The sequence below is a fragment of the Octopus bimaculoides genome, chromosome 7 (genome assembly GCF_001194135.2).
Source record: "Octopus bimaculoides isolate UCB-OBI-ISO-001 chromosome 7, ASM119413v2, whole genome shotgun sequence".
NCBI classification, from domain to species: Eukaryota; Metazoa; Mollusca; class Cephalopoda; order Octopoda; family Octopodidae; genus Octopus; species Octopus bimaculoides.
The window spans coordinates 25,074,972-25,075,825 of record NC_068987.1 but is presented as its reverse complement, the minus strand read 5'-3'; positions in this window follow the sequence as shown (position 1 = coordinate 25,075,825).

Sequence of the window (854 nt, the reverse complement as noted above, 5' to 3'; positions counted from 1 at the left end):
TCGCAGAACATATATGCGATGGGGTTCGAATGATAAAGATTTTGCTGTCCGTGGTCAAAGTTGCCATGCTATAGGACTGGACCCGAAACCATGTAATTCGGAAGAAAATCTATATATTTATATACACTACACATACACACACCCACACAAATTATACATATACACATACATACATGTGTATATATATTCAGGTTTGTATGTGTATATATGTATCTACAGAGTTATTTAACACAGTATATGTTATGTATGTTTGTGTGAGTGATTGTGTGTGTGTGTGTGTGTGTGTGTGTGTGTGTGTGTGTGTGTGTGTGTGTGTGTGTGTGTGTGTGTGTATGTTGTTTATAATTCATTTCCTGTATTATTAGAATCTATTTGTATGATTCAGTCGAATATCTAAACTTCTGAAACAGGGTTGACTAAACATTATTACATTGGACAAACTGGAACATAGTTTTTATAATAATTACTGCCATATGTTTTAAGTGAAATGTTGCGACTTTTAATAAGTAGAGTGGAAAATGTGAAATAGTTAGAAATAATATAAATGTACATTAGTAGAACAGCGTGAGTGTATGTTTCTGCAGTTGACATGCTCTTATCTCCTTTTTCATTTTTAATCCTTCTGTTGTTTATATAGTTTAACTCCTTACCTACCAAGTCCTACTTAGTAGCAATATTTTGGGTTTGCTGACGAATGAATTCCCCAGAGATGTAACTCCACTTTTCACCTATGTAAATACAATAAAATTTTGTTTAACGTTCATTTGCTTGTCTGTTAACAATGCATAACATTTACATGTGCACACACACACACACACACACACACACACACACACACACACACACACACACAC